Source organism: Pteronotus mesoamericanus, unplaced genomic scaffold (assembly GCF_021234165.1).
Source record: "Pteronotus mesoamericanus isolate MK-2021 breed Mesoamerican mustached bat unplaced genomic scaffold, CSHL_Meso_final scaffold_232, whole genome shotgun sequence".
Taxonomy (NCBI): domain Eukaryota; kingdom Metazoa; phylum Chordata; class Mammalia; order Chiroptera; family Mormoopidae; genus Pteronotus; species Pteronotus mesoamericanus.
In genome coordinates, this window is record NW_026555311.1 from 12,348,769 (window position 1) to 12,374,938 (window position 26,170).

Consider the following 26,170-nt stretch of genomic DNA (forward strand, 5'->3'; position numbering starts at 1 on the left):
TCTCACATTTCTTTCATGGATGATTAATTGTGTGCAGATTTTTTTTTTTTCTTGAAAGGGAGTAATGTGTCTTTCCCATTTGCTTTAGTTGAAAACAGACTAATAAGAATTTATAGATTATTTGCCTTCTGTATATTGACTTTATTTTAGGCTGTGTAGTGTATCCCTTAAAAAGAGGAAATTATTTAAACTGAAAACGTTGAAAAATCTTAGAAGTTTTTTTATATGATTCTGTTTTCAGAATCACTGTCTGCAGTCACAGTAAGTTTTCTCATGCAACCTGTCTCTCTTCAGTTAACAGAATTTGAACTGTTTCTCCATTAGCACTAAATTAAATTAAAGGCATTTAATCTCCCTTTCCCGTCTTTTCATTCTTTGTGCTTATTTCTTCCTTTTCTTTATTTTAGTTTGAACTCCTACTGTACTTATAAGTAGCCTCAGTCATTTGCTTTCTTGGCACATGCCACATGCTTTCCTATACCCTGTTTCCGTGCCTTTGTTCATCTTGATGGCCCGCTCCACTTCTGCTCTCAAAATTGTTTTTTTCTTTTTCTTCAAAACATTCTTCCATATTCAGAAAATATTTATTGAATTGATTACTCAATAAAAGATGGGGTAAAGTTTTGAAAGATTGATTAGGATCTGATTTTTCATGTTATATGGATTTAACTGTTAGGGCTGTATGTAAAGTAAAGGCCATTTTGAGGCAGTTCAGTAGCTAAAGTATGCCATTTAGAAGTAGCCTTGCACGTTATCCCTTTGCATAGAAGTTTTGGTGGTTTCCCTTTACATAAAGGGCAAAGTCCAAACACTGTTTTGTTACTGGGGCCCTGTTTGCTTCTCCACCAGGCCCATCGTTCCTTCAGTCTTGGCACATGGCCTTACATCCACCCAGAGCCCACTTCCTCCACTGTACCAGATTATGTCACCTCCTTTAGAGACCATTCCTCAGATCTCTTGATGCCTTCTTCCTCCAGTCTCAGTAGAGTGTGGGCTTCAAGTGATTCCATTATTAAACCTTATGCTTATGGCATTCGAAGCAGACATCACAGCACACTTTCTGTGTGTGATTATTTGATTCCCTGATTGCCTTTCCTATTAGGTTATAAGCACCTGAAGTACAGGGACATTGTATTGTCAAGTATGCAACAAAATTTTAACAATTCCTAGGCCCTGAGTAAAAGGGTAGGAAAAAAATCTTTATTCACATTGTGGATAACTCATACACTGTCTAATACATTGACTAAGAAAACCTTTTGATTTAATGGAAGTAGAACTTTATTCAACTTTTAAATGAATCATTAACTTATTTATATCTAATATATGTATTCCGTGCAGTGCATGAATTATGTAATACTATGTCTTTTTCTAACAATCTGCAACTGAGTGCCATTTTATGGTCCTCCCCCTCAGTAGGAGGGTGTGGAAATACACATGTACATATTATTTCATTCCTAGGTAACCAATGAAGCCCCAGGGCAGAGGCAGATTGGTAAGGAGATATTTGTTTATCCCCCTTCACACCATAGTTCTGTCAGTGGTGGGAAAAGGACAGAGAGGGGTAGTAGTGTGGTGTGTGGGTGTCTTGTATCCTCACTGCAGTTGGCTAATTTGGTCAGATTTAGTAGTTGAGAAAGGACATCATCAGTAATCAGCAGTTACTGAGTGGTTACAATCTGTTCTCTCCTTTTAGAATATTTGTTCTCTTCCCTTTCTTCTGTGACTGTGTACTGATAACAAATATCCCTAATTTAACATCCTTTCACTAGTTGAACTCAGGTTCCATTGGGAGACTTCAGTGTGCACTGTATGGTCTCATTATATAGTGTCAGAGCCATCAATGTAAAGCCATTGTTTTTATGTTAGTCCCAACCTTGCCTTTCAGATTTTATTAGGTAATTCTTAGTTGTGGGTTTTTAATTTTGTTCTTAAGGTTGTTGTATATTGAGTTGATATCACCATGATTTTAAGTGAGAAACAGTCACTCAATTTATAATAGTGAAACTAATTTTTATAATATAGTAGTAGCTATCACATAGCCAGGGTCACATCTCAGTTTAATAACTTAAGTGAAAAGTGTATTTACTTTATTATTATATTTACTTTTTTATACTTTTGATGCTACATATAAATCATAAAAGTATGGAGATATATGAAATTGTTATTACTTTTTAAAATTTATTTTTGGCTTTACATGTTTTGACAGTTTAAGGAAAGGAATGAATTGATAAAAGAAAATGCAGAGTTTTGGTGAAAAGTAGAATAAATGGGGGAAGGTAAGAAGCTTTAAAACAGTGTAGAATTGTAATTGTTACTCTATCTAAGACACTTGATAAATAAGTAAACCTGTTGAAGAATAAAATTATTCTAATTTCTCTTTTTATATATAAAGGTAGTTCATACATAGGAAGAGGTAACATGTAAATTTCCCTACCCTCTAATATACTGTCACAAATACGTTGGTAAAACTACAGCTTACTCATTTTTTTTCTGGATAGACCATGCAAATTGCATAACTATAGAAACATTTGTCTATGTCACTTTCCTTGATTTATTCACCTGGATTACATAATTAGGTCTTTCTCTGTTTTAGGAGCAAATGACCAATGAAGTTTGTCAGATAGTTCAGTTTTATTTTTTTGAAATCATGTTAAATGGGTTATGTTTGGTTTGAGTCAGAGTTTGATGGTGGGTGGGTGCGTGGGTGGGGGTGGGGTGTGTGTGTGTGTGTGTGTGTGTGTGTGCGCGCGCGCGTAATTTGGTCTATCATTTTACTTTGGAATTCAGCTTCTCCCCCAAAATGTCGACAGAGAGAAAGCATGAGCGAGCAAAAACTCAGTTTATATTTATTCGTGTTTCCAAGTGATTCATGTTCAGTTATCCATTCCATGAATCACCATTCATCCAAAAAAAAAAAAAAAAGGAAAGAAAAAAAGGTTCAGTCTTCTCTTTGCCCCTGTTCTGTGTTTGTTAGAACATTCTTAAGGGTTCAGGCGCATTTAGTTAGAAAAACTCAAGATGAATTATCTTGAATATCTTAAATAAGCCAGACTCTAATGAGTTAATTGCGTATAGGTTGACAAATTGTAGACTACAAGGAAACAAAATTCAATGAATGCTTATAGAAAACAGTAACATACTTTTTTTTTTTTTTTTTGTTCCTCTACTAAAGACAAAAAATTGTCTTTTAGTCCTCTAGATCAGAGGTAAAGGCTGCCTGCCAGCTTTCAGAGAATTATTTGGCCCACAGAGAGGTTTTAAGTGGTTTTGCATTAATTTCTAAAATGCAGGATTCAGAAGTTTTCCTATATAATCTGACTTTTCAAGGCTGCCTCCTTTAATAAAGTCATGCATTGCCAACAGCCTACCTTGTCTCCTTATCTCCTGTTTCCTCCCTATATACATTCAGTTACTTTGCCTCACACTGGCTCCTATAGGTATTTGAATGTGCTACTTTTCTTGGGGTAATGAAATGAATTATTTGTTTAATGATTATTTGAATTACAAAAGCATTGTGAGAAATTGAGGGTCATTGTCCTGTGCAGCTGGGCATTTAGAATCTAGATTAACTCTGAGACTGTGGGACAGAGGTCACAATAAAACTGAATTTTATGTGCATTTGTATATAGTGCATTTTTCTATGTGTTAAACAGTAATTGCTTGCTGGTGTCCAAAAATATTTCATGGAGAAAGTTCAAGAGAATTTCTTTTCCTTCATAACCCTCAGAAGTCATTTTAGTTTTGATTTTAATGATTTAAAAAAAAAAACACCTCAATTTGTGTTAAAGTTTAAACTCCAAAAATTTAAATGCAGTTATGAGCTACAGAAACTTCTCATTTACTAACCAAATGCTGGGTCATTAAAAATAAGAGAGAAACAGAAACAGCACCTCCCTTGCAGTAATTTACTATATGGACACAAGGATATGAAAAGAGATACATGCTTTACTTGATTTATTTAATGTAAATGAAGTACTTCATGTGAAGATATATTAAACTTCTCTGCCTGTTTAAAACTTTATATTTAAAAGCAAAATTGTGAATTAGGATGAGAATCAGTGCATTAAGATAATCTTGTGGAAAGATGGCTTTGGACAAAGACTCTTCCCCATAATTGTGTCACACCAGTTAACTGCACTTGTCACCATCTTCTTTGTCAGCCCCACTGACTTTGCTTAATAATTTGGTAAAATGAGAGTGGTCAGAAAAAGACATTTTTGCATAGCATATCTAGATTTTTGTTCCCCTCTTACAAAACTCTTGAATGATAGGTACCTTAATGGATACAATATACAATAAAGCTAATGGGGGTTCGATGATAATGAGATTAGATTTTTTCCCCCTATTTGAACAACAACAAGAGCAACAAAACAGTAATTAATGGATCAGTGTCAGTCCAGAGAGGTGCTTCTAGTAGTGAGCAGGGAGCTCTGACTTTCGTATATATATGGGGGAGAGTTGGTGTTTTGCCATTAATGGTAAAAACAACAAAAACAATAAAAAAAATATAGGATGACATCACTGTAGAAATGTAACATTGACAGTGGAAATTAAGAACCCAGAATTTTAGAAAGCTTCCCTTCTTAAATGTAAGAAACACGTTTTGTCTGTCTTATTTTTTAAAAAATATATTTTTAATGCTTATCATATTGCCCTCTATGAAGAAGGAGTTGACTGAATCATTGAATGAGATGCAACAAGTATTTTGGAGTAACAGGTTTTACAGAATGGCCCCCACTCTTAGAAATTCTGATCTAATTGATCTGGGAGCAGGTCCAGGCACTGGTGTTTTCTATAAGCTATTTGGATAATTTGAATGTTCAATGAGGGTTCAGGGGTTCTGATTCAGCCATTTATAAGTCCTAAGATTTTCTGTGATGGATGGAAGGTTGTCTATTCCCACATGTTGTGCAATAACTATAGCTTAGTAACATATATTTGCCCAGGATTTTGCCGGGTAGGATCGATTGAAAGCGGAAGAAAATGAATATATCTCTAAGAATATAAGCTGTGCCTGCAGCTTAAGTGTATTTTCTCAAGTATGTACACAGAACACCCCTGGGTGTGTATGTTGTGTGCCATAAGTGCATTATATTCTGGTGTACTGTGGTTGTGGTGGTCCATTCTCAGCCTTGTGTCCCTCCAGTTGCTTGCTCTCCAGCATCCCTTTCTCCCTTCAGGCACCCAGTAGCGTCCACCACCTAGGAGGACTTCTCAGGGACACTGGGTCAACCATAGGCATAGAGCTTAATGCAAATTTTCTTCTTAGCAAGGAGCGAGGCTGCTACCTCTGTGAGTAAGGTGGTCAGGTGGGTGGTCATAGCTAACATCAACCTGATTTGCATTTTTCTCATTATTTTTAGAAGGCACTATGTATACTTGAAAGTTACAGAGCAAAACTGTGAGAGTCAGGAAACCTGCATCATGGCCTCAGATGTTTTGGGGCCACTTAACTTTATGACTTTTCAGCAACTTTTTTATTTGCCTTTACCTTGTTTTCCTTTCTTTAAAATGAGAAGCTCAGATTAGATAACCACTAATGTTCTTTTTAGCCCTTAAAATATGAAATAGTGCTTTTGTTATTATTTTAAAAATGAGCATTCATTGTAGCTAAATACAATTTTTTCAGCATTAAAAAAATTAGCTATATGTCCCACTCTAGTGAAAGATGTTGATAATGGTGGAGGCAGGGATTATATAGGAAACCCTTGTACCTTCTCAATTTTGTTGTGAACCCAAAAGTGCTCTAAAAAATAAAATCTTAAAAAAAAAATCTAAGCAGAAACTAAATATAAATTAATGAGTTCAATTTATGTAATTTCATGTATATTTTTAATTTTGGTGAATTTTAATTGGAATGTGTCTTAAGGTTATAAATTAAGGCTATACACCAGTCTAGAAATATTTTTATAACATTGGATGAGGGTGAGGGCTGGGAATATATGCATGTACTCTTCACTTAGAGTGCTTGTATAAAATATAGATAGCATTGCTTTTGATTGCGTATTTGCAGTGATTATTAGTAAAATGTGGAGGGGATTGATGAATTTTTTCTTCTCTACTAAAAAGAAAATTTAATACAAAAATTTTATATTACACTAATTTATTCTTTGTATTGTACCTTAGTTCATGGTCAATATGTAACTCATTGAATAACAAAAATATTTGAAAATCATTTTTTGTTTATTATATACCAAGTTAATAATATTCCCAATATTTCATACTTTAATCCTGTTGAAAGAAAGATACAAGTAGTTACTGTAGATTAGTTTCAGTATTCTGGGACTAATAAACACTAATGCTTGATTCTTTCTTTTGATGTGTTTATGGAGTTAACAGTGCACACATATAATTTTTTAAATGAGGTCTTTAGAAGTCTGTGAAAAAGCTCATGATAATTCTATGATCAGTTTGGGATTTTGCACAGCCCATAGTTAATTAGGTATTTCTAAACTAATATGTAAATCTCTGGCCGGTGCTTTGCAGTGGGATCGATCATTGACACCTTTGCAGAAAATAAAACTCTAATATTAAAAAGTGAAAAGAATTGTACTACATCAGTAATTTAGAGGATACTGAAAGCTTTTTTCAGAATGATGATCCAAAAGCAATGACTCTGTGTTGTTTGCAAATGCTTTGGAAGAAATGCCACTGTTTGAGACATGCCTTCAAACAGTCTGGAACAGTTAAAAAAATTGTGATATGAAAATGTTACATTAAGATAAACACAATATCTTGTAATAAATACTAACGAGTAAAGAAAGTCATACTATGCCTTCAAATTTAAGGATTTGGTTCTGGAGCACTTAAGGTCAGATATGTATGCTGTCTCCTTTTACGGAGTTTTCAGAAGTGTCCTTTTATTATGACTGAAAACTGGCTGTAAGACTTTTATCATTCTTGAAGGAGTTACTCTAATTTGCTGTAGGAGAGCCTTACTTTGACATTTTTACCTGTTTTGATTTTGGTTAAGTAACCAAGTAGTCAGACCTCAGCTTCTTTATATATAAATTGGAGCTGTTAATGATACCTATTGTATATATTTTTGTGAAGATTAAGTTAAAAAATACATATTAAGTTCTTTTTTTTTCTTACTCCCTCTACCCCCTAACACTGGCCTCCCGCCACCCCCAGCCCCCACTTCCTAGAGCTGTCAGCCTCCTCTCCATCTATGAGTCTGTCTCTTTTTGCTTTTCAGTTCAATTTGTTCATGAGATTCCACATATGAGGGAAATCCACATATGGTACTTCTCTTTCTCTGACTGGCTTATTTCGCTTAGTATAATGTTCTTCAGGTCCATCCATACTGTCAAAAAGAGTAAAAATTCCTTCTTTTTTACTCTTTAGTTATTCCATTAGTAGTATTCCATTGTGTAGATGTCCCATAGGTGTTTTATCTACTCACCTACATGTGGACACTTGGGCTGCTTCCAGATCTTAGCGATTATAAATAATGCTGCAATGAACACAGAGGTGCTGTGTTCTTTCAAATTAGGACTCATGGACATGGGCAACAGTGTGGTGATTTTGGGAGGCAAGGGTGTATAAGGGGGATAAACGATAATGGAAAAAATACAATAAAAATAAATTAAAAAATAAAATACACATTAAGTGTTTAGCTAGAAACTGCTATATAGGAAATACTCAGTAAAAGTTAGTGATGAGGTTGTTTTCTTATTTGTGAGCTAAACAATCATTTGTTCCTTTACTATTGGCTGGTACTTTCTCTGTGAAAGTGATGCCTTTAACTTTTATTTTTTCTTTTAAGATACCATATATTCCTGAGACAGTGAAAATAATTAAATGATTTACTTTAATGACTCTTTCCTTCTAGCTTATTTTAGATAGGAATAAACAGAAAGTATGTTAATTAGAAACAGAAATTAACATACTTTATGGGATAATTTACTTGATGATAATAATGAGAAGTTAATGAATTACTTTAGATGAACAGAAGTTGTTACAGGGAAAAGAGATAATCTGGACTTAGATCTCAGAGTGAGTTAGAAAGCTGTAGTGTTGCTGGCATTCATTCTTTAGTTAATCATTTGGCTCATCAGGGTCATACTTAATGGTTGAAATAGAACTTGCCTCTATTGATGAAAGCTCTACTATAAAAAAATTATTCAGATGACATTCCTTTTATTCTAGAAATATCTTAGATAGCCCCATATAGACCAGTATGGTACCAGGAAACTAGAAGAATTCCTGGGAAACCGGGTATGATACTGTGAGGAATGGGTTTATTAGGTCATTTAAATTTTGTTAGATTTTGAATTCTTTTTTGGATTATGAAGTGCTCTGTAAGACGAGCAAGGAAGCTAGTATGTAAACAAAGTTTTAAGTTGTTACATTTCTAATACTGTACAAATACATCCTTCACATACACCCATCCCACATCACACAGTCACAATTTCTTTGTCAACTCAGACTTATATAAGAGGAAATTTAATTAAAAGATGGTATGAAACCCCATGATGCTCTATTAGAGTAGCAATTTTGCACCTTTCTTGTTGGTATGATTTGCCTGGTCTTCAGAACCCTAAGCAGCTGAAGATGAGTCATTAGGAGAAAATGGAATCAGTAAAACTGTATTTTTACAATAATGCTTTCTAATTTGGTCATCTAGCTAAAATTGGCTGAGGCCGAAAGCAGTTTTTGCCATGAAAGGAAAGAATAATTAGTATTAAAATTGGTCTGGAAGTGTCTTAAAAGTTCTCTGCCTTGACAGCTCTTAGCCTTTTATTAACATATTTTGGAAAGAAGTTGTGTGGCCCATACGGGATTGTAGGGACCGGAGGCTAGAGTGGCCGCAGTTACAGGCTGCCCCAGTCTCAGAGGCGAGGGGCACATGCTGGAAGGGTCACACACTTACTTCGATTTGCCAGTCTGGATCTACTGCTCTGACAAAAAGTCAGCATCTTGTAGGGTGGCATGTTGGTTTTTTATTTAAGGAATCTAAAACACCTTTCAGAATTTCTAAGTTGTTATGAGCATAATGATTTTAATGTAGCACTGCGAGTAAGTCTGGTGTTGCTTCATTACCGTAACCAGGTTATTTTTATATCATGCCAGACACAGTCAATTGAGTACATTTATTAAGCTAGAACTCAAATCCTTCATTTTTAGCTCTCATTAAAGACAGGTTTTGCTTGCTCTAAGAAAGCTGGCTGCTCTGAGCTGTGGGCTACAGTGTGGGGACGGGTGTTGCGGGGATTCACTGACCTCCCTGGTGATCGCGGCCAGTACGGTGTCCAGGCTCATTGTGGACATTTGTTGAATGAATGATTGCCTACCTGTCAGCTGGGAGAGGACCAATGAAATAAAACAGAAAAAAAAAAAAGCTCAGCGGTAAGGTTTGTAACAGCTGTTCTAACTAGTTTCCAAAGTTGAATCTATCTCAAGGACATATGAGAGGAAACAGTTGGCATGTGGGGTGGTGGAGAGTGATGATAGAAGAAGAGCAAAGACCTTGCAGTGTTGTTTTCCTCAGAGTAATAAAATTATTTAAATATAAACTGAAGACGACCTCTGCTTCCCGTTTTTGGTAAGTGGGGAAACCCAGAGCATAGATTAAAGGTATAAACTTCTCTCTAGATGGAGTCAGCTGAAGCCTCAAAAACTGACACCCGATCTTCTGATTCTGGGCATATCTGAGAGGCTTCCTTTAGCACAGCGAGGACCCGGGGGGTGAAGATCTTAATTTGGAGTGGTTGTTGGGTTTCCAGAATCAACAGTAAGCTTGTTTAGTTTCTTCTCAAAGAAACTTAATTTCCTGGGGATTTAATTTCTTTCAAGAAAGGAAACTGAAGACTCCATTGGGAAGCTTTCCCCTTTCTGAGTTTTATCAAAGCTGACATGAGCCTTTGGAGAGAGGGAGGAGGAGGAGGAGACCTGGAGATGAATAGTGGCAGAGAAATGGTTTAGTTCAATAGCAAGTAAATAAAGAGAGAATGTTCAAAGAAATGAACAGTTCCTCATGGAGAGAGATACTTACGGTTTTGTGTCAAAATCACACCTTTTCCATCCATGCAGAGGAATTCAGATGGTATCTGCTATTTCCACCTGGGAAGTTAGTGTTGAAACAATGACAGATTGAGGGAACATGCATTGACCTGTGAGAAGAAGACTTACTCGTGGGCAGTGTAGCCGCCCTCTTCCCTGGAGCCCCTTCTCTTTCTTTTGTTTGTGAGTGGTTCATTGGTTTGTCACAAAATTGCGGCAGATTGACTGGAAGTGTAGACTGTAGCTCCTTCACTTTAGTGATACTTCCTTTGGATATTTCCTTACATATCTTCTCTAATGTCTACTTTTCTTCAGTTAAGTTTTCCTTAGCTATTATATTTTACATTGTTTTTTTCCATTAATGAATTTGAGAATTTAGTATTTGCCTTCAGGTTTAGTGCTCTTGAGTAAAGTTGAAATTTTGTTTTTCTAGTTTATTTTGTATTATTTTGACTGATTCACAACACCTGCGATCATGCCTTCTTTTAACAGAATTATTTGTTCATTTATATTTTCATTCGCCTTTACAGTAAATATTTATTGTATACTGATTTCAGGCAGTTTTGTGTGCTTTCCCGTGTCTTGACAACTAGGATATAATATTAGTACATTTCTTTTAAATACTGCTTTATGTGTTAATATAGTTTTAAGAGGAATTATTTCTGATCAGTTTTGGTAAACAATGATAATACAGTCTGAATATCTACACAGAAGGGAGATTTATTTTTAATTGAAAATTTTCCTGGATACATTAGAAATAATAATTAATGAATAATTAGTAATCAATGTTCTTAGACAAAAAGTAAACAGATATATAAACTACATTTATGGTTAAACATGAATTCTTTACACAGCCATTAATACCGTCAGTCAGAAATTATGTAATGTTCTGTATGTTTAGTAGATGAAGAGGTGCATCACCCAACATAATGAAAGGGTTATAAATGGTGAATTACATAGCATGCTGCATGCCAGACACTGTTCTAAGTGTTGTACATGTACTGATTCATTTAGTTATTAGAGCAACCGTGTGTGATAAATACGGTTTTTATACTAAACCATTAGTCCCTTATTTGCACATGTTAGGTGAGGTAAACACAGCCCACAAACTATAAATATTTGAGGGTTTCACAGCCAACTCCTAACAGATCTGAAATGTCAACTACAATGGCTGTTGATCTGCTCATTGGATCTAGTCAGTGAAGCTGGGGCATGGAGAAAATGTCTTCTTCATGCAGATGGAGACCTTTAACTCTCTAACTTGGGGTGAAGATAACTGACCAACCCATTTCTCTAATGATTTTTCCATTTGGAACATTAATATACCTTGTCTGTATTAAGCAACTCTTCACCATGCATTAACAAAGGCGTAAGAAAGAAGACCACAAAGCTACAAGAATCAGAACTAAACAGTAGCATGGGAATATCCTTAGAGCTCATTTTAAAGTTGTGGAAATTGAGTCTCAGAAAGATTAAGTGACTTGTGAAAGGTACACAGCAGGGCTAGGATGGGTTTCTGTAATGAGAAGTATTTGGATTCATATTCCACCCCTTCCCCACCTAGGTGACCCTGACAAAATTAATCTTTCACAGCTTCTGTTTCTTCATGTGTGAAAAAAGTAGCAATGACAAAATTTAGTATAGAGCATCAATGAGAATACTAAACAGATTAATACACTCAAAAGTAATTATTTCAGTGCTTTTATTTCATAGGAGGCACACAATAAATGCCAATTTTCCTTTGTCCACACTGTCTCTCTAGCTCTCCATGGCTTAATTCACTACCCTAGGACACAACCCTAAGATTTCCAAGCTGCTCATGGGATCAGACTCTCACCAGACAAATATTCCCAACACACACAGCTGTTTCGTAACAGGTCTGTTGATTCCTTCCATCATTAAAATCCTTCAGTCATCCTATTTCAGTTTAACTTCACCAGATTTCTTTACAGTCATTTAAATGGAAACTTCTATTGTGGATATGGTTTATTAGATGTCAGTGAATATGAAGAACACTAGTGAAAAGTCGGCCTTGCTAGCCACATATTTGCCTTTGGAGTCGGGCAGTGACCATGATTCCTTCACTTTTTCAGCACATGTAGTTATACTTGTAGCAGTTGGTCATTTGAAATTTCTAGCAATGTTTATGTGCTCTCATTTAATTAGCAGCCTGTTGTAAATCAGCCAGCCAGTGGTGATTTGTCAGAATGAACAATAGCTGAGATTGTGCATCGCTGACTTTAATATAGAACCTGAAAACATTTTTTTCTTACTTGGTATGAAATTCTTCTGACATGAGATGACTTTTGAAAAGTTAGCTATGGATTCCGACTCTGGTTTGAATGAACAGAGTACCCATATTGGTCTAGTAACAAATCTCTATTTGGAATCCATACATGGGCCTTTGTTATATTTTGTAATATGTGTTTTCAGTAAAAATCTTGATATAGCAGAAGTGGTGAATAGAAGATCAGTACCAGGACCAAGGATAGAAAAGAATATAAATTGTTAGACATATTGGTAATGCACCAATTTATTTTAACCATTCAGTGACCATAATGTATCCAAAAGATAGAGAAAAATGATCTAAGCATTCTTTATCCTACTAAAAAATGGGGAGGGGGTAGAGAAATGTAAATAATAACATAGATTTGAGGTTTTTTTTTTTTATGAAAAAGTAACATTGAGACAGAACCAACAGTGACTACAGTAACCAAACAGAACGGCCTGCTAAACATTAATGTGTCACTACACTTTTGAACAAAGCATTTAAATACAGGTGGCACCATACAAAAGTGTAAGAAGAAAAAGAGGAGAGGGAATAAATAAATCTACAATTTAACTGTTTTATTTTATGCTTTTACCTTGAGAGAGTTAACATTAAATAAGACTTTTTTTATATTTGCAGAATTCATTCACTTATAGTTGGTAGTAAGATATTAGAATAGTTCTTTTAAAAAATTAATTTAAGAATAAAACTGATCATTATAAATATGACAAATGGGCCCTGGTTGGTGTAGCTCAGTGGACTGAGCACCGGCCTGCAAACCAGACAGTCTCCAGTTTGATTCCCAGTTAGGGCACATGCCTGGGTTGCAGGCCAGGTCCACAATAGGGGGCATATGAAAGTGGTTACACACTGATGTTTCATTCCCTCTCTTTCCCCCTCCTTTCCCCTTTGTCTAAAAGTAAATAAATAAAAAAGTCTTAAAAAAAATGACAAATAGGATCAAGTATTGAAGAAGAAGGTCTGTTTCTTAATTTGTTTTCTATCCTCATTGTTGCCTTCATGGTACAGGGCTTTGTATTTTGTAAGTTCGAGGAGAAGTATTTATGTTATAGTGAAAAAATGTAATAACTAAAAAATTAAAAATATAATTTTCACCTAAAAACAGTTGATATAATATATTGATATTATATTTTTTGCCTTTTTAAAAGTAACAGTGACAACAGAGAACCTGTGCTTTCTCATAAAATAAGAATAAAAACTACTTACTATGTTAGGGAGGAGATATAGAAGGGGCAGTAGGGGTGTTAAGTTGAAAATTAGATATAAATGCCGATTCTCTTTAGCCAAGGATCTTCAACATTTTTCATCTTATGGTACCCATAAACTAATTACTAAAATTGTGTGGCACACCAAAAAATATTTTTTTGCTTATCTAGCAGAAAAAAACAGGTATAATTTTGGTTCATTCACATCAGACGGCTGTTGTGTTGGTTGCTATAATTGTTTTTATTTGACAATCTAAGGGAAAAGAGGTCAGTACCCCTGACTAATGGGTATTGCATGTTTTAAAACTTGTTGGGGCACACAAGTTGAAAATCTCTGTCCTTAACTAATGTGCCATCTCTTTAAATTTATTTTTTCAGATTGTTGGGAGAATTATTTTATTTTTTTCTTAGATACGGAGACTTTTTAAAAAAATTTATATTTTATTTCTTATACTATTACAATTGAGCCAGTTTTTCCCCCTTTCGCCCCCTTCAACAAGCACAGCCCACTCCCTCAGGCAGTCCCCACACCATCGTTCATGTCATGGGTCATGCGGTAAGTTCTTGGGCTACTCCTTTTCCTGTACTGCACTTTACATGCCCATGGCTGTTCTGAAGTACCCATTTGTACTTCCTGATCCCCTCGCTGCTTCATCCATTGCCCACACCCCCCCTCATCTGGCAACCAGCAAAACGCTCTCCGTATCCTCCGTATCTGTGATTCTGTCTCTGTTCTTCTTTGTTTAGTTTGTTTTTTAGATTCAATTGTTTATAGATATGTATTTTTTTGCCATTTTATTATTCACGGTTTTAATCTTTTTTTCTTAAATAAGTCCCTTTAACAATTCATATAATAATGGCTTGGTGATAATGAATTCCTTTAGTTTTTTCTTGTCTAGGAAGCTCTTTATCTGCCCTTCAGTTCTAAATGATATCTTTGCAGGGTTAGGTCCCTGGTTTTTATAATTTTACATATTTCATGCTAATCCCTGCTAGCTGGCAAAGTTTCTTTTGAGAAATCACTTGACAGTCTTATGGGAACTCCCGTGTAGTTAACTAACAGCTTTTCTCTTGCTGGTTTTAAGATTCTGTCTTTATCTTTAACCTTTGACATTTTAATTATGATATGTGTTGGAGTGGGCCTCTTTGCATCCATCTTGTTTGGGATTCTCTGTACTTCCTGGGCTTGCATGTCTATTTCCTTCATCAAATTAGAGAAGTTTTCTTTCATTATATTTTCAAATAGACTTCCAATTTCTTGCTCTTTTTATTCTTCTGCCACCCCTATGATGTGAATGTTGGACTTCTTGAAGTTGTCCCAGAGGCTGCTTACACTGTCCTTGCTTTTTTGGATTCTTTTTTCTTCTTCTTGTTCAGATTGGTTGTTTTTGTTTCCTTATGTTCCAAATCATTGATTTGATTCTCAGCTTCTTCCACTCTACTGTTGTTTCCCTGTAAATTGTTCTTTCTTTAAATTAGTATGTCCTTTGTTTCTGACTGGATCTTTTTAATGCTGTGGAGGTCCTTAGTTCCCTCAGCATTCTTTTAATGAGTGTTTTGAACTCTCTGCATATGATCGATTGCTTATTTCCATTTTGTTTAGCTCTTTTTCTGGAGTTTCGATCTGTTCTGTCATTTGGGCCATGTTTCTTTGTCTCCTCATTTTGGCAGCCTCCTTGTGTTTGTTTCTATATATTATGTAGAGCTGCTATGACTCCCTGTCTTGGTACTGTGGCCTAATGTGGTAGAGGTCCTGTAGTGTCCAGTGGCACAGCTTCCCCTATCACCCGTGCTGGGTATTCGAGGTGCATCTTCTGTGTGGGCTGAGTACAGCCTTTTCTTGTAGTTGAGCCTTGATTGCTGGAGCAGGTCAATGGGAGGGATTTACCCAGGCCAGTCAGCTGCAAGGACCGGCCGTGACCACGGACCATCTACCTCCGCCCTCCGTGGAAGATCAGCTGTGCAAGGGCAGGGTGGTGTTGCTCCGATGTGGTCTGTAGCTGTCCACTTGGTGTGCAAGCTATGAGTATCCCTGGTGGTGCAGAATAATATCAGTCCCCACCTGTGTTCTGCCAAGGACCACCCTACATGAACTGTAATGCAATCTGAGATGGCTCCTACTTGTGCTGGGCTTGGAATTTCCCAGGCCAGGCTAAATTGTGAGTCTAGGCTGGCTGCTGCTAGTGCTGGGCTTGGGGTCACTTAAGGGGTACAAGGTCTGGGGACATACTGAGGCTGGCTCTTGCTTGTTTGAGGCGATTTAGGAAGTTGTGAAACATAACTCAAGACCAGCCATTCATATGGAAAAGTCACTGTTAACAGTTTGGGTGAGCCTATAAATTGGGTGGGGTGAAGCCTCAGGGGATCTCTAGGGTGGGGCAAACAGTGTTTGCCAGGTTGGTGGAGTCTCAGATACAGCACCAACCTACTGGTTCTGTGACTCTGTGTATGGAGGGTTCAGAAAAGGGACAGCGGCCTTTGCCTGCCTTTCTGTCTGGGAGAAAGCTGTCCTCAGCTCCCTCCTTGATGTCAGCCACTTCAGTTCCTTTTCTTATGCTGCTGGTTCCTTTCAAGCTGCTACTTTGGCACTGGAGATCAGAGGGAGAGAAAATGAGTAAGACCATGCATGGGTTCTTTAAGGGGAACTGCTTGAGACTCCAGAAGTTTTTTCCAGTGATTTAATTCCTGCTGGTGTTTGCAGCCATAAGCCATAGGGACTTATCTTCCTGGCACTGAAACCCTGGGATCGGGGGCCTGGTGTGGTGTAGGAGTTCTTGCTCCTGAAACATCCCTACCGAATTTTTACCTACACACGTGGATGTGGACCAAGCCAGTTTCACATCTCTGCTCCTCCTACCAGTCTGGATGGATGTGTTTTCTTCAGTTCTGTAGTTGTTAGACTTCCATGAACTCAGTTTTGATGGTCTGAGTGATAGTTATTCTGTATTTTAGTTGTAATTTTGTTGTGGCTTTCTGAGGAGGCGAGCTGTGTTCATCTATGTTGTCATCTTGACTGGAAATGAGCCTCTTTAAATTGTTGGTATTCCCTTTCCTTTTCTTTTTTTTAAAAAAAAATATATATATATATACACACATATATTTTAACAGAACAAGATATTCTGCCTCAGTGATTTATAGAAGATAATAAACACAAGTACCTGAGATTATTGGTTATTAAATATTGCAGTGTGATGAGAGTTAGTTCTTGTTTGCCTGAAGTTACAGACTACACTGAGGAAATGGATGTTTCGATTCCAGAAAGGAGGAAGTCTTAGGAGGCTTGTTGTGAGAGAAATGTTAGAGGATAGATTTACAGTATTTTAGGGCAGGCTTATTGGAGGTAAGGAGAAGGAAAATTGGAAGTACCAAGGAATGGAATTTTCCTTTTTAACGATTTCAACTTCGTGAAATTATGAAGGTCTATCTCCTCAAAAAAGAAAGAAACTTTTTTTTGGTACAACTTTACATCTGATTTTGGAAGTCATGCTTTTTGTCTTACAATATTGCAGAGCAGAAGGATTTGTTCATTTCCATACTGCTTATTTCCCGTTAATCACATTAAGGTTCTGTGTTTTGCATGATGGAAGATACAGAGATTAACTGGGTACAAGATTTGCCTTCAAAAATGGTATACTTTAAAGAGAGAAACAAGATAAGGTCATTAAATGCTGGTTGAATGTCTGAATGAAAAAAATTGTAGACAGTTGTAGTGTCTGTAGCAGCAAAACTTGCACGGGGCTAGTCTCAATATTTAATATTTAGCCTATTTGAGGGGACAGTCAATTAATATTTATTTGATTTATCTTTTTAAATTTTCTAAGTGAAGTTGATCTTCAAAGTCCATTTAGATCATTTTTCCCTGCTTTTGTATGAATGATGTCAGTGAACACTGTTCCAGTTTTATAGTGGTGTGAGGACATACTGTTAAAATAATATAAATTATACTGTTCAATCTTTATTCATAGAGACATTGCCAAGAACTATCTGAATTAACTATTATAATAATTAAAATTTTGGAATTTGAATAAGGTTATGGCGTAATCACCAAATCAATGGTTCTTGCTTTTTAAAAACTTAAAATACAAGACAGTTTTTAATGTATTAAAAAAATTTTTTTTTCCAGTTAGACACTGTTTATAGTTTATTTGGTATTCACAGGTGTGGATCCAGAGTATACACTGAAATGATGAACTTAAGAATTTTATCTGATAATTATTTCTTTCATTATTCATTAAGCATTTAACAGGTGCTAAATTCTTTTGCTGTATGCAAAGATATTGTAGACCCAGACCTTGACTTCAAGTTTTAGTGCTTTAGGCGTATATATAAACCATTACCTTACAGGGGTGTCCAACCTGCAGCCCACGGGCTACGTGTGGCTCAGGATGGCTATGAATGCTGTCCAATGCAAAACTGTAAATTTACTTAAAACGTTACGAGATTTTTTTGTGTGTGATTACATGTCACAATGAATTTATTGTGTGGCCCAAAATAACTCTTCCTTCAGTGTGGCCCAGAGACACCAAAAGGTTGGACACACCTGGGAGTACAAATTACTAAACTGTCACTTGAAGAGCAAACTAGACTCAGCGTTGGAAAAGATTGAGTCATACTGAGTAGGTCAGTTTGGATTCACTTTTATCTTAACTGGCATGGGTATGACATACCTCTAAAATGTCTGTTACTATAGGATTTGAATGGTTACTAATTGGGAGTAGGAGGGGTGAAGGATGACTCGGGTGACTATAGCCATGAAGTGACTGTACTTTATAATTTTCCAGGCTATGATCTTTGCCAGATCCCCACCTAGAAAAGTGGACTTGATTTCTCTTTTTCTAAGGTGGATCATAAGAGAGAGGTACTATCTTGTTCCCTCTTCCCTTCACATATACACACTGGTATGATAGTAGACAGATTTAGTCATTGGAAAGCCTAGAATATTGTGGAGGATATTGTGGGGTGGAGGATTAAGTGCTAGAGCTCTTCTCCAAATCATAATGTTATCATAATCTATCAATTATGGTGTTAGCTTAATCAGATAATCCGCACACATGCAATTTAAAGTCTATGAAGCAAATTAGGTTTGTTCAATAAATATTCATTGAACTAATGAATGAACAGATTGGGACACTAGCTTTTTTTTTTAAAACTGGTATAAGGGATGGAAAAATTTAAGAGAAAATTCTTTTTGTTATTAGATAGGATGTTGATACCAGGGTCATAGGAGAAAAAGTCCAGGAAAGAGGAAAGGTGGATGGAGAAGAGATATGAAAGTGACAGAGAGATGTCATATGATTGCTTGGGGCTTAAGTACTCATAGTGAATCTCATGTTTCTGAAAACCTTAAAGTCAAAATTTAGAATGCTGTTTTAAGACCCAGATATTTATGTAAATATGACATTAATATGACTTACCAAATCTTTGAAATGCAGGTATTAATATATACAGCATGTATATACTGCTAATACATATAACCTAGTCCTCCTCCCTTTCTTCTTTTCTGGAAATGAAAATCAGCAAATGGTCACCTTTGTATATCTGGGTCTCATTTACATAGATGAATAAGGTTTAGAAGTTTTTTCAGTATTTTTGTATATGATTTTATAACTAATAATTGTAAATGTGACTTCTAGGTATAGATAGACTAAATATAGTCATTTAGAAATAGTAGACTGGAGTGATTATTAGAGATTAAAAATATATTTCTTTAAATTTTCATTTAGTATGGTATAAGGGATAAAGACCCTAGAGGCAGGCAAGATTTCATTTGAACTCTGTCTGAGTTTGAACCCTGACTCTGCCACTATATGCTGAGTCACTTTGGGGGAAGTTAATTATCTTCTCTGTGCTTCACGTTTCTCATCTGAAAAAATGGGTATAATAACAGTGTTTCTCTTTTGGGCCAGGGCAGCATCATTGCCCATGATCTGGCACTTGAGAATGTGGCCCTGTGCTTGGTGTTTACTCCTCTGTGGTTACATCTTGACATTTTTCACAAATTTCACTTTGGATTTATGTTTTGTAATGAACTGAGATGGCACAATGAGGCATGCACCGTTGGCTGGGAGCCTTGGCTCACATGTGGTCCCCACCTGCTCCCGCCTCCCAGTTCTCTGGAAGGGATCTGGTCTGCCTCTTCTCCGGCCTCCTCTGCCTCCCTTTGTGTCCAGTAGGGTGTGGGTTTGGGGACCAGGGAATCGGATTAGCCAGTGGTACATGTGCTCAGTGTCAGAGACAGGAGAGGCCTAGGCACCTGTGAAGATTTGCTTTCATCCTGCAGGTATCTCATGATAGCCTCAAGAGACAGGCCATGGGAGAAAGGAAAAAACACTTTTATCCTGCAATTATAGCAAGGGATCCCACATTGTTATTTTGGATTGGGCCCTGCAAATTACATAGGATAAGTTGTTCTGAGGATTGAAGAGCTAATAGTTGTAAAGCACCTAGAACTATGCCTAACATACATAGGCACTGCAGAAAGGTGTGCTGTTATTATCTAGCATATTTACATATCTAGCAAAACATCTAGTTAATTTACAATTGCTAATTATATATGTTATAATGTATATAACAATTTTATAAAATAGGTAATCAGTATCCTTTCCTTATACATGTCATGAATAATATTTCTTGCATTCAGATGGAAATGAATAATTTTAAAATAAAGAATAGCATCCAGTTGGTCTTAAATATATGAGGTCTAGTAAGTACTACACACTTCATTTTCACACTTTCAGTACAATAACTGAAAAAATTAAGGTTATATGGTGGTACAAAATATACCCATTTTTTGTACTACAGTTGGATAGGGAGCCAGGATGCTGGGAAAATTTTCCTTAATTTCTTTATGGTCTCCAGTATCAAATGAGAAATAAACTTAGCAAGAGTGTTTTTCTTGTTACATATCCTCCTGTGATATATGTAATCTGTGCTCTGTATCTTTTTGTGTGTGCATGTGTGAGTACAGTAAGTCCTCATTTCACATCATCACTAGGCTCCTGGAAACTACAACCTTTTGTGAAAAATCATAGCAAAACCAATTTTACCATAGGGTGATTGATACAGATATGCAAACAAGATTTCAGTTCCTGCAGCAGATTTTTAGTAGCGAAAAATCACCAAACTTCTAAATACAGACCCCAAACACTTCTAATATTAAAAATTGAAATAAATGTGAGCAATACATACACTTAACAAAGATGAGTAAGAACAAGTAAGATTATTATTTTTCAACGTGATTATTTCAGTTCAGAATTGTGGGTGGTCAGAGATCAGGGTACAAGGCAGCACCTGCCCAGGACAGGATGCCCTTCATCTAACACATATGCTCATTAGGTTGGGACATTGCAGACACGCCAATGTCACATGCACATCTTCGCGATGTGAGAGGAAATCAGAGTCCTGGGAAAAAACCACACAGATATGGGGAGAACGTGCGGACTCCACACACACAGTGGCCCTGGCCAGGAATTTCTTTTTTTCCTCATCCATGTTATAAGGAAAAGACGTTGAAAGAAACCACACTATTTGAGGACCTGCTGTATAGGCTTTTAAAAATTATTACTCATTTTTTTCTTGTTAAGAAAATATCTGTGGGGTACTGTAGAAACGAATTTTTTTAAAAAAAATTTAGGTTTTATTTAATAAAATGAAATTAAAACAGGTTTATATATCATAGATAAATTGTTACCCTTGAAGGTCCTTGATGTATGTATTTCCAATGATGAGAGATCTCAAGGAAGAAGGTTACTGTTGGCTTCAGCAATATCATTATCTTTATTTAAGTAACTTTCTGAAGTTGACTAGCTACACGAAGAGGAGATGGTAGAATGGTGCCAGGTTTACTTGACCATCTGCTTCTCACATATGTAATTTTTTATGCCAAAAATTAGTATAGCAGGGATCTTATATTTAGTGGTTGTTGGTTATAGAAGGTATGCCATTTGGAATAATCATTTTAATGTGAATAGCTTCATTAAATAAACATACGATAAACATTTTTTCATGATCAACCTCAGTATGTGCTTTTGTTTGTTATTTACATGTGTGACACTTTGTTGTTGTTTCTAATCAAAACTTGATATAGGTCCAGAAATCTTAGAAAAGTACATTTTTGATGATTGAGTTTGACCAAATCAATGCCCCAGCAGATTAAAATGTGTCTTTGCCCTAACCTGGTAACAAACATTTTTTTCCAGGCTTAATTAAATCAAGGATGGGAAAGGAAGATGGGTTTTGGTGAAACAACACTTAGTTCTTATACATAATATGCAATAGAACAATAGAGGTTTCTGAAAAAATTTATCACAGAATTGATCAGGAACAAGCCCCAGCCATCCTATTATGGGAGAAGTAGAGATGGGGAGGGAGAACTTAGAATTCACTCTTGGACTCTGCTTGCTTAATCAGGGTCGGTTTCCTGGTGTCTCAGAGGGGTGGCCCTCTTTGTCAGTTTTCTCAGAGTCCTTTTTTCTCAGTCTCTCTGCATGGGGGCACATGCCTTCTGAAGCCAGCTGCAGGTGACAGTCTAGCACCTCTGTTGTTTCACCTCGTCCAGATGCTAAGTGTGGGCGTGATGGTAGAAGGAGACTGAGGTGAGAGTCACTGTCTGCCCAACAAGATACATATATCTTTTTTAATTTTTTTAAAACTGTTTTGAGGGGGAGAGAGAGAGACTTTTACTTGTTGTTCCACTTATTTATGCATTCATTGGTTGTTTCTTATATGTGCCCTGAACAGGATTCAAACCTGCAACTTTGGTGTATCAGATGATGCTCTAACCAATTGAGCTGGCCAGGGCAAGATAGATGTATCTTTAAGAAGTGCTTCAAGGTAGGGAAAAAATGACATAAGGAGTTGAGCCTCTGAGCCAGGCTGCAAATGTATAAAGAATAAGTTAATAATTAACAATAATTTGCTTAGTACTTTCAGGTATCCATTAAAAACAGAGTTATACGTGGAATTATATAGAGCCAATATATGGTCTTCAGAAGGTCTTGGAACTCTAAATTTCCATGCAGCTTTTATTTTATTTTATTTTATTTTATTTTATTTTATTTTATTTTATTTTATTTTATTTATTTTATTCTTTATATTTTATTTTATATTTTATTTTTTGGTATGAATGTAGTTTAAAACCATTACCATGGAGTTGAAAATATGAGTAGAGGGATTTGCACCATGCCTCTTCTCTTATTTGTTTTATAGTGGTGTGTTTAAGTTTTCATTGTTGAATAATCACTGATTGATAAAATAAATCACATAAAACAGAAAAGAGGTAAGAAATAATCATATTTAATTGAGTGGTTTTTTATATTTATTTAGTAATTCTGTACTATATTTACAAGCCAAAGTCTCTATTTAGTCATATTACAGAGAAATCAAGAAATAATTCATATTTGTCTTAATTCTCTTGAGACTAAGGTGGAAAATAAGTTTAAAAGTGTGCTGGTAATATGGAGACTGATGTTTTTGTAACAATGTGGGCTTTGAAGTTTAGTTTTGGATTACTGCATATTTGGAATTCTGCATATTACTGATTGTCATTTACATGTAGGCAGTTTCCTTTCTGTAATTGGAGATAATAATATTTATTTCTCAGGATTTATTTTGTTGTAAAATTACAGCTTCAGCAATGAGAAACTGGGACTATGTACCCTTTCCGCAGGATGTGACGTTTCTGAAAGGAGCACCTTTCTTGCAGGAGAGTCTGGTAACGGGGCAGGGTATTGGTTCATGACTGTCCTGTGACTCTCCTTACCTCCACGGACACTGCCTTGGTATCTATGTGAATGTTCATAGAGTGGCGGAGTTTGTGATCCTATTTTGCTTTTTGCTTTCGGGAACGGTGAAAGTTTCTTCCAGCTGGCAAACTCAATATACATTTTATTTTTGGACCTCTTCAAAAAGGAAAGAAAAGGGGTGTTAGAATGGAGTTTTATTGAAATGGCAATTGTTACTGTATACCTTTGATTCATCTGAGGCTTTCACATTGCTTTTAATCTCTGCAATATTTTTGTTTTCTATTCCTCAAGAAGAGCATTAGAGAATCCCCATGGTCAGGAATTACAGGACAATTTCACAAATGATCTGTGACTCTAAAGGACGAAATGTCAGTGTCCTGTATACCAAAGCAATGGTCGTTATGTGGATGTTTCCATTTACTTTTGGCAACTAGGAATATTGTATGTTACTCATAATTTCACACATTAAAAAATCCCTGGAATTGAGTTTTGTAATTAGCAAAACATGAGCTAAAATGTGTAAAGCCCTTCATCTATGTTACCATCTATAATAGAAGAAATTTATGTTGAGAACACAGTGAGAAATTAAAAAAATATGTATGTGTGTATGTATTCATATACATTATAATACGTATTTTCTTTTTTTGGTAAATGAAGCTATAAAGGACTTGATATGATATTCTTTTCACCATTCCACATTTGTCTCCATATAAACATGACTTTATGAGATAATTTGAGGACTAAGAAAATTATTGCTAGTTCTTTCTCATAAGTTATTATTAATGCATAATAATTAAAATAAATAATATGGCAATTTTCAGATTAAGTAGAAGTACAGTTTCTGTTATAAAATGGAAAGCATTCTTAGAGAATGTAAAGATACTTTATATGAAAGCAGGAACAACCTTTTTTTTTCTTTTTAATCATTGTATTAGAGTAATTGTTCAAGAAAAAGACCATTTGGTAATCACAGTTGAGACATTTTACTTCAGTTAAAAAAATTTCTCTGTAATATAAAGGTTAGCAGCCCATTGTATTTACAGAGAGAATTACACTCACTCATTAACCCTATTAAGAATTTTGGAGTTGGAAAAAATATTACCTCACGTAGGGAAAAAAGCAGAGACTAATGGATAGAATGGAAAAGTTTTGCTAAAGTCACTTCAGATTAGCTAATTATGCTCATTTAATATGCAGGTGGTAAAAGGTATGTTTTGAGTTTATAAGAGTCACACAATTAAAATGAATTTTAAAACTATGGAAAAATATATATTTAAAATTTTGAGCCGTTGGTGAGTTAACAGAGTATCATCCTGGTGAGTTTTAGACAAGAACACAAGGAACCTGGTTGTATATAGCTATTTCTTTAATAATGATAACTTAACATTGCTTACTATCCTTTTATTTACCATGATAATACTCTATTCAATTTAGGCATCACAGCAACATTTGAAATGCTTATTAATATGTACTTTTTACAGATGCCAAAACTAAGTCCGTGAAGATGCAGTAACATGTATAACATACTACAGTAAGGGGTAGAGTGTGGATTAGTATCCAAGTCTGCCTTACTCTAAATACTAGGCCTTTTCACTACACCACACTGGCTGTGTGACCTTGACCAAGGTGTTTTATTTAGGTGACTATTTCTTCATCTATAAAGAGAAGATTTAGACTAATTTATATTAGAAATCTCATTGCTTCTCAAAATCTTCTAATTTTTTGTTTTAAAAATTGAAACCATAAAGTACTACCGAGGTACATATAAAATACTATTCAATAAATTGCTACCTTGTTACCTTATAGTAAATTCAATAAGTATAACCGTCTATAGTCATCCAAAATCAAATGTTAAAAGGCTATTCAGTTGCACTTCAGCATTGAGAAGCAGTAATTTGCTATATAATTTATGGAAAATTAACCAGAAAATTTGTTTTTATTTCATATTTTTATATATATATGTATATCTTGAGGGACACTCTTCAAAATGTGATATACTATAAAAATATTAAACTTACATTTCTTTGTGGTAATTTAGTTTTGTCATCTTGATACTGTGTTTGCTAATACACCATACAACTAAAGAGAGGTTGATGGTATAGATATTAATGTAAATAGATGTGAATATTTTAGAAGTTTGTATAAAGTGAAATTAAAAGGTAATGTCTGCTACAAGTTCTCTGTTCAGTTCTTAAAATTCAGTTCTGATAACTGAAGTGAGTATTTCAAGAAATTGGAATGTTAACATATTGCCCTCTCATAAAATAATATCCTCTCAACTCCTTTGCTTACTCTTTTTTCTGTGTTTAATTCTGGTATTTCACTGAGGAATCAATGCAATTAAAAATTAAAAAAAGAACACTCATCTTTCCTTTTATAGAGGATGAAAATTTTATAGCAATCTTGTTTCAAGAGAATTTGTCATACTTTTTCACGAATACCTTAAGTGTAATGATAAATAATAGAAAAGACATTTTAAGAATATTTTATATGACATAAAATTAAAAGGTAAAGCTAAATTGTCTTAATTTTGCTTATAGTTTATTCAAGTTATGCCAAAAGTAGATACAATGTCTATAAAAGAGGAAATTGAAATCACCTTCGTAGTAATGCCTGCATTCTTTTAAAATATATTAAAGCTCCAAGTAGCAATAATTTACTGTTTTCCTGTTAAGTGTTACTGAACACTTAAGAATCTCTGACAGATGTCTTCAGGATATTTCAATTCAGATTTGAATTATAAAATGTATCAACCAATAAGGGACAGGCAGAAAAAAAAAGAATTGGATTAACTAGGAGTTTGGCAGTTTTGTCATTATGTAGCTATTGGAGTCCAGATCTGAATCTTTTAGTGGCTTTGAGGAAAAAAAGGATAGATAATACTTTGACATACTTTGACAAAAGGCAATCCAACACACATCTCTGTT

The 26,170-nt window shown here is 35.4% G+C and overlaps 1 protein-coding gene and 1 pseudogene across 2 annotated transcripts in view; one reads left to right on the forward strand and one right to left on the reverse strand.

Moving 5' to 3' along the window:
* Positions 1 to 9,264, reverse strand: part of LOC129085212 (40S ribosomal protein S6-like) — an 83,453-nt pseudogene extending 74,189 nt beyond the window's left edge.
* PPP3CA (protein phosphatase 3 catalytic subunit alpha) overlaps positions 1 to 26,170 on the forward strand; it is a 302,760-nt gene that overhangs the window by 75,876 nt on the left and 200,714 nt on the right. The gene's annotated exons all lie outside the window — the stretch shown is intronic.